We start from the raw sequence: 19112 nt of genomic DNA on the forward strand, positions 1-19112 counted from the left end.
TGGCCTGCAAGAAATAGATACGGGAGAGGGGTCCAGCTGAGCTTGGGGTGTTGAGGTGGGGGCATATTTTCAGGGGGGGTTCTAGCGTTCAGCATCTCCAGATTTCCATGGGCAGGCACTGAAGTCACATCCACCAGGCGCATGACAGCCTCATCAGCAAATGAAGGAGTCGAGGTGACGTTGGAGCCCCGCTGCAGCCAATGGAAGAAAAGTCGTAGGGCTCCACAGCCAACCGCCCTCACCAGGGCCGAACCCCAGAAATGTAACAGGTGAGAAATCGTTGAGACAGACCATTTTAAATTGCAGGCCTCCAAGGTAAAGATCATAGATTTCAAAGACCAAGATCACAGGATTTAAGGGAAGGCAGAACCACATTTAAGAAATTTTAAGAAAATGTTGAAGAAACACCTCTTCTGTAAGATGAAATATGGGACTTGATTTCTAGTTTCTTTGATGTTTGATTTGTTGTATTGTATGTGCTTTCTGTGACTTGCCTTGGGAAAGGTGGGGTATAAATAAATATATACAAATACATATATCAAATACACACTCCATTAAATCAAACCTAAATAGCAGCGGTCGAGTTCCACAGGCTAACGCCACCAAACAACATCAGGAATATTATCCCGTATTGGAGCAGAAACTAAGATAAATCAAAGTAAAAACTTAAAAGATAAAATAAATGACAGAAAAGAACTAAATGAAAGTAAAATAAAACAAATAAAACCAAAAACTGAAGGAGATAACTTAAGCTGACATCCTAATCGTGTGGATTTGGCCTTGAAAATCCTCTTTGAGGCAAAGATTTTATTTAGCTGGAAAAGGAAGTCTTGCACGTGTGATTTCTGCGCCAGCAAGGTCACAAAGCTAAAAGTCTGGTGACAGGTATGAGTAGCAGTGAAAGAGGCCAGGATCTGCCAAGGAAATCAATCTCCCTTAAAAGCATGATTCCTCTTACATTCAAGAATCCTGATGTTAAGCTCTGGGTCGGTTTTCACAAGTTTATAGCTGCTGCTTAGCATCTGGTCTAAGTGAGTGTGGCCTGTTCTTCAATTTGTTTTCTTTTCAAGGCATATAGAGCTAGCAAGTAGTTGCTCTTTTGTCTTTATTTGAACTGAAAACAGTTAAAGTGCATTCCATCTATCTACTTATATCTGAACTTATAAGCCATCTGTTCAACTCCTTACTGATTCATGAGTGGTTTTCTTCAAGAAACCTGCTTATACTTTTTCTTTCATTCTTTTTTGTGTCCCCCCCCCCCCAAAGACAACTATATTAAACACAAATATTGATCCTTCAAGAACACAGGTTTTTCCATTTCTAAATCAAATAAAAAGATGAAGATGATTTGGCCTACAACCTCATAATGAGTTAAGAGGTGATAGCAAACAAGAAAAGATTCAGAACGAGAAATTCTGGAAGGAAACAGAATAGAGAGTTGCACGGGAACAGAAATCTCACCCATCCCCGCTCGTCCCCGCCAGGATCCTCTCTGTCCTCACCCGCCACCGCCAGGATCCTCTCCATCCCCACCCATCCCCGCAAGGAATTACCTCCATCCCCGCCCGTCCCCATAAAAAGCAACAATTACTTCTGATAGGATCATCAATTCCACAGTTTCTTTTGTGTTTGTGCTGCTGTTTTCCTTGTGGAATCTCTTTGATGGAACCCCTTTTTTTTTTCTGTTCAAATAATCCTATATAATAAAAGGCTAACTCGCGCATGCGCACTCCTATTTGCGTGCTTCCATGATCAGTAGTTCCGTGGCTGCATGAGTGCGCATGCGCGAGTCCCCAGCCTTACTTTCCAGCACCTACCACTCACCGAAGCGCTGGCTCCCATGGAGATGTTGTTTTTCTGTTTGGGGCTGCGGTGGCATCTTTTCTCGGGAGCTGCACCAGCTTCGGAGACAAGGCTTCCGACGCTGGTGCGTCTCTTGAGGGAGACTGCCACTGCGGCTTTGGACAGAGGGGTAGCATTTTCGTGGGAGCCGGCCTTCGGAGAGGCTTGAGAGTATGCATGCGCTTTGCGGCCGATCAGCGCCCTCACCACCTCTGCAAGTCGAGAGGGATCGTGGTCGGTCAGCGCCCCCACCACCCCGAAGATGCACACAGTAGGGTTGGAGTAAAGGGCCATTACTCATACGATGAGTCGCTGGTGATAGCGATCGGCACATGCACAAAATACACCACGAAAGAAGTGTAAATGTGCACATGTGCCGGGAAAAGCAACGCCGTAAGTGGTGTGTCATTCAAAGGCATGCCAGAGCTTTTGGATGAAGGGAAAGAAAGGGAAGGTAGGGAGATGCAATGTCAGCTTTCGACAAGCGTGCATAAGACATGTCTTTTCTCCCCCAAAACTGCTATAATTCATGTAAATCTTGTAATTTGGTTTTAATATCAAATTTTATCATAAACCACAGCCAGAAACACATAAGACACAGCTTTAATACATGCACTCAAGAAGCGTGCTTTTGTCAAACCCCCTCCCCCCCAAAGAAAAGACATGGTACTACTCGAAAGGATACAGAGAAGAGCGACTAAAATGGTTAAGGTGTTGGAGGAGTTGCCGTACAGTGAGAGATTAGAGAAACTGGGCCTATTCTCCCTTGAAAAGAGAAGACTGAGAGGGGACATGAACGAAACATTCAAGATAATGAAGGGAATAGACTTGGTAGACTGAGACAAGTTGTTCACCCTCTCCAAGGTAGAGAGAACGAGAGGGCACTCTCTAAAGCTAAAAGGGGATAGATTCCGTACAAATGTAAGGAAGTTCTTCTTCACCCAGAGAGTGGTGGAAAACTGGAATGCTCTTCCGGAGGCTGTTATAGGGGAAAACAGCCTCCAGGGATTCAAGACAAGGTTAGACAAGTTCCTGCTGAACCAGAACATACGCAGGTAAGGCTAGACTCAAATAGGGCACTGGTCTTTGACCTAAGGGCTGCCGCCTGAGCGGACTGCTGGGCACGATGGACCACTGGTCTGACCCAGCAGCAGCAATTCTTATGTTCTTATGTGTACATGGAAAATGAATGGAATAAACTGTGGGTGGGATGGGGGAGGGGCTAGGGCGGGATTGACAATTAATAGATGTCCCATGTTGATGAAAAAAAAATAATCATGTTATGTACTGAGCAAACAAAGCATGTGAAAACAAATGTGTTTTTACCAATTTTAAAAAAATGCCCTATATGTACGCACGATTGCAATCCTCTAAGCAATGTATTCCATAAAACTGGGTCAGCTCCTGAAAGATTTAAACTTATCACAAGAGCAGTTAAACTTATCACAGATTATGAACCTAACTGCCCAGGAGATTGATATGGTGACAGGATCTGAGTTAAATACCAAGGCATCCTGGCATACAAGTAAGTAGAGCCCTGTACACCAGGAGTGTTGCCAGACACTCAATTTTAGACAGGCCTGAGCCCAAATTGGGCAAGCACAAGAACCCTGCCTCACATCCAGCAACTTTCCCTCTCCTCCCTCCAGGAGATAGGAAATCACTTAACTTACCCTCCCCTCGCAGTACCTGTTAGTAGCTGGCATTGGAAACCCTGAGAGAACATCTAACCCAGCTCCATGGGGAGAAATCTTTAAACTTGACCAACTGACTTTCCCGCCAAAATTCAAATTGGTGGACTGTCCTGTTCCCAATCAGGTCAGTGAATCTACTATTTCCACACTGCAGACTTCAGAGCATACCATGAAGAAAGCCACAACATGATGGCTGAAACGTCAGTTTTTACCTGACAAAGATTCATCAAGACTGGAAACCTGCAACAAGACCTCAAATTTGTTAGTAAATGGTCCCTTAATTTTTATCATAAGGAAATTTATAAGCTTCATCATTCTGTTTGTCTTCATATTTTTTAGTCTCTGCTCCAATGGATCTCTCATTTTCCTATCTCAAAGTTGATGTGTTTAATCTCTAAATAAAATTGCCCATGTCTGTCAGTTCATCAGCACAAACTATTGTAATTAAAGAAAATTATATCTTTGTGGGGTTTTTATTTCTTACCACAGCAGGTGCCCTTGCTGGATGGTAAAATGCAAAACACAGTTGCTACAGCTGTTGCACTGGCACAGATGGAAAAGCCCAGTAAAATTTAGAAAGACCATATTCTTTTCTACTCGGAAAACACACAGGAGCTTCATGCCATTTCACATGAAGGATGTTTATTGAAATAAATATTTAATAGTAGTAGTAATGTTAGGACAGCTGGAAAGAAAGTATCTAAGACATTTCCTATCAGCTTTTTTCCCCCCATGGGGCTATACCCTGCTTAGGAGTAGATGAAGCAAAAAGATTTGTATAGGGTACTGTACCTGGTTAGAAAACACTTCACCTGAGGAGTTGAGCAAGATATTTATGCTTCTTTTTTCCATTTAACCACAATGGGGAAGGCGAAAAAGAGAATGTCTGGAACCCTGGGGGTGGGGAGGGGGCTTATGACTATGGGTGGAGAATAAGTTAGAGAAGGATTGTGCCCCTTCAATTTGACCACCCTACCTCCTCAATTGGAAGTAAAGTCTTCAGATGCAACAGCACAGGAATGTGTAGGAACATCAAAGGAATCTCTTGGCTCAAATGGACTGCCATTGCTGAATTTGGGTTCTTCTGCTACATTGACTTAGAAACCACAAATATTCATAATGAAGACTTGTTGGTTAACAATTGAGGGCCTGAAAACATCATTGCTATACCAATTGCAAGGGCAAAATGCTATCTGCTACTATCTTTGCTAAATCATGAGAGGAAACTTGGCAAACTGGAAGATATTAGTTTAACGGTGAATAAACTGGAAACTTTAAAGGCCTCTATCGTAAAAGTCAACACCGTGATACTAAGGAAACTGGAACCAGTTCAAAATATAACCAGAGCAAGGTTAATTAACTTTCCTAAACAGAATAGGACTTCAGCTAAGTTAATGTTGGAGAGAGATTTCAAAAAAGTGTCAAACCTGACTGATATGTGAAAATTGGTTAAGGCTTATTATTCCAACTACTTCAGCCAAGAAACAAGAATCTAATGAAAATTAATTAGAACTGTCTGATAATTTGGATTTGGATTTGGATCTTAACTCCGGGCAAGAAATAGCTACTTTAATTGCTGCATTTACTGACACTGTGGATCAGGATATAATATTGAGAAGATTTCTCAGAAATCATCATCAATTATTTTGTAATATAAAGCTTTGGGTATTTCCAGATGTTGCATGGTCTATCCAGGCCTGACAGAGACAGTTTTTATTACAGAAACCAAACGTTACTCAGTTGGGAGCTCAATTTACCTTAAAATTCATGAAATATGCTTTTTTTTCAACTGTTGCAATTATCTTCCTTATGTGATGAAACCTCAGTTCCCCCTTATCACTGGAGATTAAATAATCTAAGATTTTAGGGGTATTTTCTTATTTGTCTACCATAATTAGTGACTGGGGTTTTCAAGCACTTTGCTTTCTTTAGTAATTTTCCATGGCTTTTTTCCCAATTATGAAAGTTACTCCCCTCTCATCTTGTGGCATATACATTAATTTATTTTTCTTATATTTTTATATTTACTATACTATATTTCAAAATGTTCTTCACAAGTTTGTCTTGGTTGTATATAACAGTGTTTCCCAACTTCTTCAAACCAAGTACCCCCTACTTGTTGCAGGTTTCTGGGTCTTGCTGTCTCTTGTCAGGTAGATCTGACATTTCAGCCATCATGCAAAACTATTCCCAAATGCCCCACTCCAGAAGCAGAGATTTATTTCAGTGGGGTCCTCACCTGCTAACTCAGCGGGCTTGCTCGTGCCTTCAACAGAGCCTGAATTCTGACCCAATCAAGTACATGCACGAGCTGTTCCCCCTGTACTAAAATTTAAAATGTCATGATCCCCATTGCAGGTTCCCAAACACATGGCCTACCCATTGTTTATAATCCTGATATCTCCAATATCCCTGTCCCTAAGCTTAGTGTCACCCATGAAGAACCTTTCCCTAGTAGGACTCTCTCCAAAATATATGCTTCTCCATCAGCATTCAAACCCACCCTCTACCTCCAAGAACATTCTTTGACCGTCATGGAACCTTCCACAAAATCCTGGTGGTCTAGTGGGCTGGGAGAGGGAGGTTTGGATTAGACCCCCTAACTGAAGAACCCTCCACCTCTGACTCTGCCCCTGTACCTAAGCCAATCAGGACCTTAGGCCACCACAGTGCATGCCGGTGATGCACTAGAAGAAGCCTAAGGCCCAAAATGGCTCAGGAACCTAAGGCCCCTCCCCTAAGAGAATCTCAGCAACTGTTTTCATCTGACACCTGCCTACCACCCCCCACTCCCTACACACACACACACTCTCTTCTCTCTGCTCCATCATGCCTTCTCCGTGTAATCCCTATTCTCAGACCAATACAAAAGAAGGAAGAGCATATTCCCCACCGATTGTGTTAACCCTCATTGTTTTTCTGTCCTATTGTGAATTGTATTTCTCCCCCTGTCCCTCCTGTTTCAGTGCGTTTAAGACTGTTTGTCTTAATTATGTCTCCCCAATGATTTTAAAAATTTTATATTATGACTCTGTACACCATTTAGACAGCTTTTTAAGCAGTATATCAAAATTTAAAAAAAACTTGGAAACTTGATTTCTTATTTCCCCAAACTTTGCTTCACAAATTTTTGTTCTCTACACACCCACTCATTTTTTTTTTATAAATTCACGTCCTTCTCCTCCCTTTTCTGACCTAGCCATTCCCATCTTGTACCCTTAAATCTGCCCTCTGTACCTCACCCCTTCCTCTCTCCATATCACTTCTCTTTAGCCTCTCTTTTAATCCCCAAACTCAGAGTATGTTTTTTTGTGGGAGGGTTCTTTTTTTTTCTTTGTTCCACACCCAGACCTGAGATTGGAAAATCTGAAGAACTGGAGCAAGGGTGCTGCCTTAATGTTTCCTTTTTCAACTTTTTGTTGGTCTTCCCCTAATTTCTTTTCTTCTTCATTCTCTGCTTAGTGTCAAGGTGGTCCTGGGTCAGGGCAGAGTTGGATTGTCTGTGCCCTACGAAAACTTGGCAGCTATACCCACAGAGCTATTGTACCTAGTAAACTAATGACAGCAAAAAAAAGCTGTCTTACGTTAACTGGGAAGCTCTCTGGTTACCACTAGCAAATACAATAAGATGAAACCTTCTGCCCAATGTGTGGCGGCGGCCAAAAAAGCAAACAGGATGCTAGAAATTATTTAAAAGGGATGGTTAACAAGACTAAGAATGTTATAATGCCCCTGTATTGCTCCATAGTGCAACCTCATCTGGAGTATTGCGTTCAATTCTGGTCTCCTTATCTCAAGAAAGATTTAGTGCTAGAAAAAGTTCAAAGAAGAGCGACCAAGATAATAAAGGGGATGGAACTCCTCTCGTATGAGGAAAGACTAAAACGGTTAGGGCTCTTCAGCTTGAAAAAGAGACAACCGAGGGGAGATATGATTGAAGTTTACAAAATCCTGAGTGGAGTAGAACAGGTACAAGTGGATCGATTTTTCACTCTGTCAACAATCACAAAAACTAGGGGACACTTGATGAAGTTACAGGAAATGCTTTTAAAACCAATAGGAGGACATTTTTTTCACTCAGAGAATAAAGTTCTGGAGCGCATTGCCAGAAGTTGTGGTAAGAGCGGATAGTATAGCTGGTTTAAGAAAGGTTTGGACAAATTTCTGGAGGAAAAGTCCATAGTCTGTTATTAACACCTGGGGGAAGCCTCTGCTTGCCCTGGATCATTAGCATGGAATGTTGCTACTCCTTGGGTTTTGGCCAGGTACTAGGCCTATTGGTCTGACCCAGTAAGGCTATTCTTATGTTCTTATAAGTCCCACTGGCTGCCTCAGACCTGGACATTTACTGTCAGTGTTTAGATAGGGGCCAGAACTGAATATGCAGGTCTAATTCAGCTAGTGTTAAATTAAAAAAAAAAAAATACTGACTGCCATCTGCTGAATAAGACCCCCATTATTTTGTAGTAATTTTCTGTTTCTCCTATTTTTAGCAACATATAGGGGCAGGTTTTTCTTGTGCACTAAGGCTACTTTTAGCACTGCTGGGAAACAGATGATTTTTCTATTGCAGCAATGAGGCATGTGTTAATTTTTCTATTAGCGCATGGCCATTAGCACTTGGCAACACCTATTTTGTAGGTGGTAATGGTTCATATGCTAAGCACATACTAATTGATTAGCGCATGTTAATGTAGCTATACTAACCAGTTAGCGCAAAGCATGCCTACTCTCTGCACCAGACCTGCCACCAGCACTAAAATTAAAAACTATTTTTAGCACCTGGTTAGTATGCCCCATGGTAATGCATTTTAAGCACACATTAGTGCTTACCATAGCTTAGGCCTAGATTCACTAAGCAAACCAATCGAGTACCGATTGATTTGCGACCCCTTAACGAGCAAATTTCCCTCCAGCCTGATTCACTTACCTCTCCTGCGATCTGCTTCGAATCCGTGCATGAAAATGAGGAGAAACGCATGCAAATTGTACAGCGATGCGATTCACTACACAAAATTTCACATCTGACAGGGCTGGCCAATCAACGGAAGAAGCGACTGCTGGGGAGCAGTCGAAAACGTCTTTCCGAATCTCCTGTTCTTTTGAAACCCTTTCAGCCCTGATCTCCTGCAGCCCCGAACGCCTCCTGCAGCCCTGATCTGCCTGTTTCGATCTGCCTGCCCTGGCTCTCGCGGTCCTGCACTCCTGGGCTTGCCTGCCTGACATGTCCTCTCTGCTCCCCCAGGCTCTGCCGCCTTCCCTCCAGTGTGAGCCCGCGGGTTTAAAGCGAGGCTGCACGCCTCAGTGCTGCCCTGTTTTAAACCCATGGGCTCGCACTGAAGGGAAGGAGGGAAGAGGCTGCCACTTGGAAGCAGGAGAGTTGGGCCCGAACATGCCTGCCTGCCCCGACTGCCTGTGCATGCCCGTGGGTTTAACCCAAAGCGGATTAAACCCACAGGCTGCAAAAGTTTTTTTTTTAAGTCGCAGCTGGGACGGGTCTGCGCGGTCTGCGCATGCACATTGATCGCAAATATGTGAGTCGTGCAGTTCCTCCAATTGCCCCCATCTGCATATTTTTGTTTCCTGAATTCGTTGGACCTGCCCGGATCCTGGCCTTAGTAAAAGTACAATCCAAATAGGAATTGAGGCAGTTCTTATTTAGACTTAGGTCTGGCGCTGGTCACCAATGAGTTACTGCCTGAGCTAATAATTCCTCATGTGCAATCTGAAAGGCTCATACTGATGTCCATTATTTAAAGTCTTTTTATTTTAAACATTTCCCCCAGGAGAATAAGAGCGTTAACCAATTCCTATTTGGATTATAGTTTGGACACTATTGGCAAAAGGTCCGAAGGGTTCTATTATTTGAGCTGTTCTTAGTAAAAGTATCTCATAGATTTTCTCCACACCCCACCTTTGATCAGTGATTATTGCTTAACCTCAAATTACTTCTTTTGCAGACAAGCCCATTGCAAATTGAGCCATAGCGATCCTATCCTTTGCAGTAGAGCTCTGAAGGAAAGGGGTTTTTGGTGGAATGACAGTATATTCAGAGCTAGCTAAAAGAAAAACCCTTCTCAACTTTCATATGCACAGAATCTGCTTTATGGCTAGGTCTGGAATGGAGCCCAGCTTCAAAGAATAATTTCCCTTTGAAGAGAGCAGCTTTTCTTGTGGAGATGAACTTTAAAATGTTCCTGAATAATTCCCATTCTTTGGCTACTCTCCCTTTAGAGCAGTTGCTCCATTTTTCTAATTCTAATCACTTCTGTTCTCTGACTACATGCCACGTCCTTGAAATATGTGCAGATTCTGCCTATCATTTCTTCAGCAGCGTCTGGGACAACATCAACACATTATTTTTCTCTAAGCTTCAAATCATTAACTTTGTAAAGGCAAAGTAAATAAATGAAAACTTCACGTAACCACAGCATAAACAGCCAGATGAGTGCAACAAGTACCAGTTGACTAACAAATCCATCCCAAAATATTGCAATAAAAAGATTACCGAGTCCAGAAGGCTTTTAGGAAATACGTCAACACTTTGGAATTTTGGATTTAGCTCCTGGTTCCAGCTCTGATTAAGAACATAAGAATTGCCATATTGGGACAGTGCAAAGGTCCATCAAGCCTAGTATCCTTTTTCCAACAGCAGCCAACTTACGTCTCAAGTAATAAAACAAATAAGCAGTGGATTTCCCCAAGCCATCTCAACAGCGGCCTATTGATTTCCTTTTTAGGAATTTATCGAAACCTTTTTTAAACCCTGCTAAGCTAACTGATTTCACCACATTTGCTGGCAAAAAAATTCTAAAGTGTAATTACATGTTTTGTGAAGAAATATTTTTTTCTGGTTTGTTTTAAATCTACTACTTAATATTATATAGATTTCTATCATATCGCTCTAAACCATCTCTTCTCCAAGCTGTAGAGCCCTAGCTGCTTTAATCTTTCCACATAGGGAAGTCATCCCATCCCTTTTATCATTCTTGTTGCCTTTCTCTGTACCTTTTCTAATTCTGCTTTTATTTTTAGATATGGCAACCAGAATTGCACACAGTATTCGAGGTGCAGCCGTACCATAGAGCAATATACAAAGGCATTACAACATTTTAATCTTTGTTTTTCATTCCTTTCCTGATAATTCCTAACATTCTTTTTGCTCTCTTAGCTGCCGCCACACATTGAGCTGAGGGTTTCAATGTATCCTCAACAATGACACTTAGATCCTTTTCCTGGGCAGTGACTCCTAACACAGAACCCAGCATCACATAGCTATAGTTCAGGTTCCTTTTTCTCACATGGATCAATTTGCACGTGGTCTCATTAAATGTCATCTGCCATTTTAATGCCCAATCTCCCAGTCTCACAAGATCCTTTTGTAACTTTTTACAATCCTCCTGCAATTTAATAACTTTGACCAACTTTGTGTCATCAGCAAATTTAATTATCTCACTAGTTATTCCCATCTCTAGATCATTGATAAATATGTTAAAAAGCAGTGGTCCCAGCACAGACCCCTGGGGAACCATACTATGGCAAGGTAATATATGTGGTAATGCAAGCTATATAGGACTAGATTCAAAGCACAGGTGGTAGGGTGAGTGGTTGCAACCATCTTTGAAAAGGATGTTAAACTAGGCATTGTAAAAGAGTCCCACTGATGAACAAGAGATGAGGAAATACCACGTAGTAGAATCTGATAAAGCAAATGTATAAGAGGCAGAAGATTCAGTTTGTGGCTGAGAATTACAATTAGACTGCAACAAAGATAACTTGGTGTAAAGTCTACTACATTAACCACTAGGCTCTGCAGGGCTATCTCTGTGACCATATTTTTGAAAATGATGTTCCTGTCCCTGTTTTTTTTTTTGTCATCCAAAAGTTGGATGTTTCACTTTGGAAAATGGTAACACCGGACCTGATTCTATAAACGGCGCCTAGTGACACTTAACATGTAGGTGCCACTCCACGGGGTTGTCAATCAACTGCAAGGAGCCTTTTATAGAATCACCCCTAGTGGCGTCTAAGCAGACTTAAGCATCGCTAGGCATCCTAGAGGTAGGCACCAGTATATTAGGCCAGGTTTTACCTAGATTAATTTACCAGCACCTATCTCAGACACCTAGTGATGCCTAAGTCTACCATGCCTATTCTCCGTCCCTAACCACACTTACTTTTCAGGTAGGCATTGTTGGGCCTCTACTTATGGATATCCACATGCAAACTAATTACCAATTTAAAAATTTGTTTTTAATGGTTTTCAAATGGCTTGGTCAATTACCATACCATTTAACCATTAAAAAATTAAATTGTGCACAAATTTTAGTTAGGCATCGCTAAGAATCCGTGATTAGGGTGCTGTTTACAGAAACAGGTTCATAGTGTCCCATTGTTTATCCTCCTTCCATCATATCTCTGAAATATCTATTATATCTATTGCTTCTTTTATTGCTATATACTCGTTCATCTTATTTTTTTGACTTCTGTCATTTATATACAACATTTCATTGTATCTACAAGCTCCTTAGAAGATGACAGGGATAATTTGCCATCTTTAGTCTGCTCTCATCTTAAAAGGCACCTGATATTTTTGCCTTTGCTGTAATCTCTCTATCAGGATGCCCTAACATTCCTGTTTTGAGAATATCCTTCAAAATATCTCACTCTAAACCGCGAGTGTGTGTGTGTGTATATATATATACTGTATATATTACATTAGTGACTTCTATTCTACTTTAACCTCACAGTTCTAGGTGGATTACAAAAGAGGTAAACTGGACATTTCCAGGAGAATTACAGGAGCAGGTGCTAATTACAAGCTGTGACTTAGTCCAAAATAAGGGATACTTAGGTATGGCGTTAACTTGTCTTGAGAAAGTTCTTGAAGAGCAGGGTCTTTATTTCCCTTTGGAGGGTTTTGTAATCAGGCATATATATAAAGTACATATATTAAGAACCATTAAATAACCAAACAGGATTGTAGACTATAAATTAAGGTCATATAGTAATTCACACTATAAATTTTATCTGTGGGGACAAGCCTCAGACTATGGAGTGAATCTTTCCAATTTTGGAATTTCTTCAAGAGTAAAAGAAGATGGTTTCTTTCTCTTGAAGAAATTCAAAAATTGGAAAGATTCACTCCATTATCTGAGGCTTGTCCCCACAGATAAAATTTATAGTGTGAATTACTATATGACCTTAATCTATAGTCTACAATCCTGTTTGGTTATTTAATGGTTCTTAATATATGTATATTTATCTATAGAATAACCATTTAACTCTAATTTTGTTGTATTGCATATATATAAAGTACACACAGTATATATAAGTATGCACAGTTTAGAGTGAGGTATATTTGTAAAGGGAGAGGGCTGGAGGGCACCAGATCTACCTGAAACCTGAAACCTAAACCTGATTTTGCAGAGAGATTTGTCTTTTCTGTTCATCCCTGTGAATTGTCTGCCAGGAGGAGGCAGCAAGCACCTAACTTTACTCTGCATTCAGAACCACGTGAGACCCCATTTGTGGATGTTTAAAAATCTATTTATATAATAATTGGGGAGGGGGCCCAAAATATTTCTTTGCTTAGGGCCCAACATAGTTTTTCCTGCCCTGCCCCAGATACACCTTATAATCTATTTGCTTACTGAATTCCCCTCAGGGGCAGCATCAAAAAACATTTGATAAGATTATTATCTTAAACTTCTATAGTTTCAAGTTCAAGTTTAATTTATTTGATGTATCGCTTATTACAAACTAAGCGATTAACAAAATATAACAAACATTGTTAAATTATATATTATTGAACATTAAAGGGGTAAAATTAACAATATATTAATACTACTTTAACAGAAAGGGAATTGGACACACAAGACAATATAAACATACTATGACACATATGGAATGAACATGAGGGCTAAAAGTTACAAAAATATTGTTTCCCATAAGGGAGAGAAAGTGGTCTGAGAGGGGAGGGAGGAAACATTTAGGAAGGGATTGAAAGTTCTAAAATAGAAATTTGCAATGAAGTGAATTTAGAGGTCAAAAGAGATTTTAAAAAGAAATGATTTTAAATTAGTTTTAAATTGATTTAAATTTTTATTATTTCTGATATATAGAGGAAGAGTATTCCAAGTAAGAGGAGCCACTACAGAGAAAATATTGTGGCGTTTTGTCCCTACTATTTTTAAAGAGGGAACCATTAATAATTCTTGGGTTTCAGATCGTAAAGAACGATTTGAGGAATGGGGGATTAATAGACGATCTATAAATTGTGGTTCATTAGTATTTAATGTTTTAAAAATGTCAAGTAATAGCAGCATGAATACTAGTTTAAAATTTCTCAATAACGAAGTCCAGAAAATCATTTAAAAGCACATGTAATTACTCTTCGTGACACCAGGGGTCAGCAATGCCATTCTAAAGATCTAATTTAACTGAACGGATCCTGGAAGCCTAGATTGCTTTAACATTCTTTATTAGATTCCCATTTCCGCTACATTTTCTTCTTCAGCTTGAATAATGTGTGTAATCAGGTCATTGATCTGTGAATGATGTAATCAAATAAACTCCACACTGCAATTAAACTTAGTTCAATTACATTCTCTCCCCTCCCTCCTGGTTTTCCCTGATCTCCACCCCCCACCCCACCCGTAGATTTGCTTTTTCTTGTATTTTCACCTGCATAAATGTTTAAGAAGAAGTACATGTATAGCACATTATATGAAACAAAGCAAAAATAACACAACATATTATGTCTTTTTATACATTAATAGAGAATCGCCTCTACTACTACTATTACTTATTTTGATAGCGGTACCAGACATACGCAGTGCTGTAGTGTCATGAAAGAGATAGTCCCTGCCCAAAGGAGCTTACATTCTAAACAAACAAGACAAACAGGATGCCATGGATAAAGTTAGGGTAATGGCTAATCTGCTGGCTAGGGCAGTGGAGAGTAGGGTTATGGATTGAAGTCTACATCAAAAAAGTGGGTTTTCAGTCTGATTTTAAAAAGGGAAGGGAAAGGGTGTGGCGGACAAACTCAGGTTGGTTTGTTTTGTTTTATTTTATCCCAAAGGGGCTCACAATGTAAACATACGTAATAAAAAATGCATAAAATAGTTAAGCTCTGGAACGTGTTGCCAGAGGATGTGGTAAGAGCGGATAGCGTAGCTGGTTTTAAGAAAGGTTTGGACAAGTTCCTGGAGGAAAAGTCCACAGTCTGTTATTGAGAAAGACACGGGGGAAGCCACTGCTTGCCCTGGATCGGTAGCATCGAATATTGCTACTCCTTGGGTTTTGGCCAGGTACTAGTGACCTGGAATGGCCACTGTGAGATTGGGCTACTAGGCTTGATGGACCAGTGGTCTGACCCAGTAAGGCTATTCTTATGTTTTTCTATGTGAAAACACAAACAAAATAAGCGACATTCTCTTACACAAAAGCAAATGCCTTAATGCCCATATTTCATATTACAAAATAAATGTCTCTTCAATAACTTCTTAAACGCATCAAGATTACATTGCTTGGTTTTTTCTGTTGCATAGAGCGTTATGGACCCCTGTTCGGTTACAAAAATTGGATAGCTCTATGTCTAATAAATGTTGGCACTGTCATCTAGAAGCAGGGACTTTAGATCATTTATTATTCTATTGCCCATTTATTATGAATTTCTGGAAATCAATTTGGGACCAAATTAATTGTTTATTAGATAACCCAGTGGCGTTATCATATGATACTGTACTATTTGGTATGGCAATGAGAGCAAAAAGTCAGATTTCTACAAACAATAATAAATTATTACTCATAATGACTGGTGTTGCCATTCAACAAATTACGTATAATTGGAAAGATTGGAGTAGATTCAATTATAATTTCTGGTGGAATTCTTTATGTCATGTTTATAAAATGGAGAGATTTATTGCAATACAGCGGGGATGTTTCAGGAAATTTCAAGATGTGTGGGAGCCATTAACAAAATATTGTACTGTTTAGATGAAATTGTTTCCCTTAAATTTACAAGTTCAATAATAATGGGGGGAGAGGGGGTTATTTTACTATTACATATTCTATAAGATATTTGATTATATGGTAGGAAAGGGTGGGAAGGGGGGGTGATAAGAGTTTATGTTTTGTACCAATGATGATTATTAAGTGATGTATTTATTGTTAATTTGTTTGAACATTTGTCACACTTATTGTAAGTTTGAAAATTAATAAAGAATTTTTTAAAAAAGAGATTACATTGCTTTCTAATGTATAAGGATAGCAGATTCCATTCCTGGGGTCCCCTACAGGAAAACATAGTTACGCGTGAGACATTCAGTCTCAATTCCCTTTCAGGTGGCACAAACAAGTCACCATGATGGACAGAGCGCAACTTGGATAAAGGAACATAAGCCTGAATAGTACCAACCAAACTTGCAGGAGCTAAACCATTCAAACACAAGTAAACCATCACAAACAGTCTGAAGTATATACAATCTTCTAACTTTAACCAATTTAGCTAGGGTTGCCAGATGTTTGGATTTTCCCTTTTGAGGACATGTCCTGGGGTCCGGACGGTTTTTCAAAACCCTGCACTTTGTCCAGGTTTTGAAAATTTTTCCTTCGGACAGGAGTGCATCCGCGCAAGCACAGTTATGACGCAATGATGTCACACGAACATGCTTGTGACATCATTTCATCGCATCTGCGCATGCGCGGATGTCCTTCCTGATGAGAGCAGGCAGCGGGGGGCGGGGCTAGGGCGGGATCGTGGGCATGATGGGGCGGAACCAGGGCAGGAATGGGTGGGCCTGGGGGCAGGCCTAGGGGCAAGTCTAAGTATAGCTTCATATAATATTCTGTGACATATTCAGTCCTTTTCACTTGGCCTTTTGAGCCCCTGCCCTGCACACAGCTTTTATGGATCAGTTTATTTCCGATTGGCATTTTTATCCACGTATCTTTACCATAGGACTTCACAGGGACCCCCGAAGAAGGCATTCTGTCGAAACACGGACCGTGTTGGGTCCAGGGTCCAAAGCTTTTCAGCGGACTGTGTCCTAGAGGTTTTTATGTGGTTTGCCAAGTTTTAATATTATTTTAATATTAATAAAGTCCATCTCAGGAACATCATTTCTCCACATTGTTTTTTGTTTCTACATGTTCAGTCCTTTCCAAGTGAAAAAGTGTTCTAACCACTGAATTTTGGGCAACCTGTAATGTACTCAACAGGGTTGTTGGTAAAACCAAGAGCACAAGATTACAATGGTCCAAATATGATAATACCATTGAATGCAGAATGACCCTAAATATGCTAGGAGACAAATAGTTTATTCCAGGCATACGGAACAGCTAGATGAAAGGAACGAAGTCTGCCTCTGAGCAGGTGTAAATGTACTTGTATGTAGGTGGAGTGAAAGTGTAGAGGCATATTTTATGAACTATGGATGTATTTCATGGCTCTGCCCACACCACGTCCCCAAACACATCTACACATTAAAGTATGCACACTCATGTCCTTGTGTTACACTTTTATGCATATAGGATTCAGTAAATGGGGGTTAAAAATTTGGCACTCCCCCCCCAAACATTTGCATGGGCCACTATTCTGTGAATGGTGCTTGGATGCCATTTATAGAATAGCACTTAGGCCTGGATTCTGTAATCGATGCCATTTTCGGTGACCGCTTTTAAGGAAGCTGCCAATCGTGTGTCAATCATGCGACAGCTCCAGTTACAGAATCGTGCCTCCGATAAAGTTACATATTTTACCTAGCCATATAAAAGCACATCGGTGCCATTTTCTAAACATGACTGTGGAAGCCAAGTAAGTTTTGTTCCGCTGCTGTCACCTATGTTAAGCACAGTTTTGAACTCTAAATTAAGTACTTTATTGTCATTTATACACTGCTTTTATCTTTTCGTTTAAGGCATTTCAGCAAGCTTCTGAAGAAGCCTTATTGGGTGAAATGGAGGCCCCGTGGAGCATATAATGCTGGCGATGCAGTGGTATTTAAGATAAGTGCTGATAGATTTAATTTTATTATATCTGGCACGTTTAAAATATTAAACTGATTTGTCCACTTAAAAAACCTTTAAAAATATCACAATATAGGTAGGCTGGTCTAATGATAGAGATTCGACCGAATACTGTCTGTTCCACCAAGCGGTGAAGTAGTTTAAAAAGGTCTCTGAAGTCCATTCTCCCGTTTACATTGTGCTTTGAGTGGGGTGCAATTGCTTCTGATCTGTTCTACTTAGTTTGCACTCAGAGTTGCCTTCATGGTTTGTGCACTTTTCATATTTCCACAGGATCGTGAACATGTCCTGAGATTGTTTTCTCCTTATAAAAATGTTGAATTTATGAGACAAAAAAAATCTGGATTTTTCTAGATTTAACTAGAGCTACCCAGGAGAGAAGAAAGAAGTTTTTGCTGCTTAGATCACGGATTCAATATTTGGGAGGCATCTTCCAATTATGTTATCCCTGTAGATATGTTGTGGTATTGTCAACTAATAGGTATATATATTTTTTTCTCTTGTAAAATTAAAATTTCCATATGCTTTTCCTATCAAGTGAAATGCTTGTACTATGTAACATAAAAAATTAAATAAAAACCAAAATTAACTGCAGTGATTTTGTTGAATATTTTGCTAACAAAATGAAAAGTTTTCCCCAGTACAGTACTTACATGCAATCACAGCCAATCTCTTGGCAGAAAACAAGGAACATAAAATCTTCCCCTTTCCTTACAGACATATGGGACTCTTGTAACCTGATAGCTCAGAACCTTGATAAAATCTCGAGAGGCCTTTGATCAATCACGTGCTCCCTTAGCCCCTGCCCATTAAAGATAGTGCAGCAAGTAAGGGCTTCATAGAAGGGGCATAACAATAATGAACTCCTTCTTTTCTAACAAATGGATACCGATAGCATTAAAAAGGGCAATGGTTCACCTTCTGCTCAAGAAAAACAATATTGACCAGGACAAACTCGAAAGCTACCAGCCAGCATCTAACATCTCATTTCCTGGAAAACATAGAATGAATACTCTGCATTCAGCTCAGTGATTGGCTAGAAGAGAGAAACTTGCTAGATCTGTGCCCCCAATTGGGATTCAGACTTAGGGCCAGTCTCTTAAAACTCACCGTGCATTTAACGATGGACGCTAAACAATCCTAGCCAATTTAGCATCCGAGTATTTTACCAGCCGATTCTCAGAACGGCTCATCATGCTCTTTTCCGTGCTCCCTAGCAGCCTCTGCTTGTACTATGCAAATGTAGTATAACAAGGTCATCTATATTAAAATGGTAGTACAAAGAGGTAATTAATATTAAAACAAGCACTCCGGGCAATTCTCTAAAATATTCTATGCTAACTAAACTGTTCAGGTGATTCTCTAACCTCGTTGCACTACATTTGCATGGAAAAACTTTTGGCAGAGTCTCAGCTGTCGTAGCCTTTACTTTCTGGTCTAAGTCACAACGTCCAAGTTCCGTCTAGGCTCTGTTGTAAATCTTTCGGTTATAAATGCTGTACGACTAAGTCTAAGCCGGCCCACATCCCGCCCAACTCCCAC

General features: G+C 40.2%; 1 long non-coding RNA gene across 1 annotated transcript in view; it reads left to right on the forward strand.

The window, feature by feature from the left end:
• Positions 1–17689, forward strand: part of LOC117354413 — a 273186-nt gene extending 255497 nt beyond the window's left edge. The window contains exon 4 of the long non-coding RNA XR_004538206.1: positions 17462–17689. This is a non-coding gene — a long non-coding RNA (uncharacterized LOC117354413). The remainder of the gene's footprint in view (positions 1–17461) is intronic.
• Positions 17690–19112: the final 1423 nt, after the last annotated feature.

This window comes from Geotrypetes seraphini, chromosome 1, assembly GCF_902459505.1.
Source record: "Geotrypetes seraphini chromosome 1, aGeoSer1.1, whole genome shotgun sequence".
Classification (NCBI taxonomy): Eukaryota; Metazoa; Chordata; class Amphibia; order Gymnophiona; family Dermophiidae; genus Geotrypetes; species Geotrypetes seraphini.